Below are 558 nucleotides of genomic sequence, written 5' to 3'. Positions count from 1 at the left end.
GGTCGGGCACACAGTTTTAATCTGCCAGCAAGTTTCATATCAGCGCACACTCCGCTGCAGAGTGAAAATCTCATTCTGGAAACATCCCCCAGGCTGTGGCTAAGCCATGTCTCCGCTATATCCTTTCTTTCAGGAGTGCTAGTTCTGCAAGGTTCGCAGGAGAACTTCTGTAAAGTTTGGAAGGTAGGAGACGAGGTACTGGCAGAAGTAAAGCTGTGGGTACCGGGCGTGAGTCGTGCTTCGGTAGCTCAGTTGGTAGAGCACTTGCCCGCGGAAGGCAAAGGTCCCGAGTTCGAGTCTCGGTCGGGCACACAGTTTTAATCTGCCAGGAAGTTTCATATCAGCGCACACTCCGCTGCAGAGTGAAAATCTCATTCTTCCCCAGATTGCTGCAGATTCCAATGCTGGGCCACCAACAGGTGTCAGCAAGCGAACCATTCAACGAAAAATCATCTATATGGGTGGGCTTGATGACTGCACGACACATAGTTTAACACCTCCACTGGGCCGGTCAGCACCGACATTGGACTGTTGATACCTGGAAACTTGTTGCCTTGT

At 51.1% G+C, this 558-nt stretch overlaps 1 non-coding gene across 1 annotated transcript; it reads left to right on the top strand.

Annotated features, from left to right (window-relative positions):
- Positions 1 to 236: 236 nt before the first annotated feature.
- Positions 237 to 311, top strand: Trnap-cgg (transfer RNA proline (anticodon CGG)). Its single transcript has one exon. It is a non-coding gene; the product is annotated as a tRNA-Pro (tRNA).
- Positions 312 to 558: the final 247 nt, after the last annotated feature.

Source organism: Schistocerca serialis, chromosome 10 (genome assembly GCF_023864345.2).
Source record: "Schistocerca serialis cubense isolate TAMUIC-IGC-003099 chromosome 10, iqSchSeri2.2, whole genome shotgun sequence".
Lineage (NCBI taxonomy): Eukaryota > Metazoa > Arthropoda > Insecta > Orthoptera > Acrididae > Schistocerca > Schistocerca serialis.
Note: the sequence above shows the minus strand (reverse complement) of the source record. Positions and strands in the feature narration are given on the sequence as shown.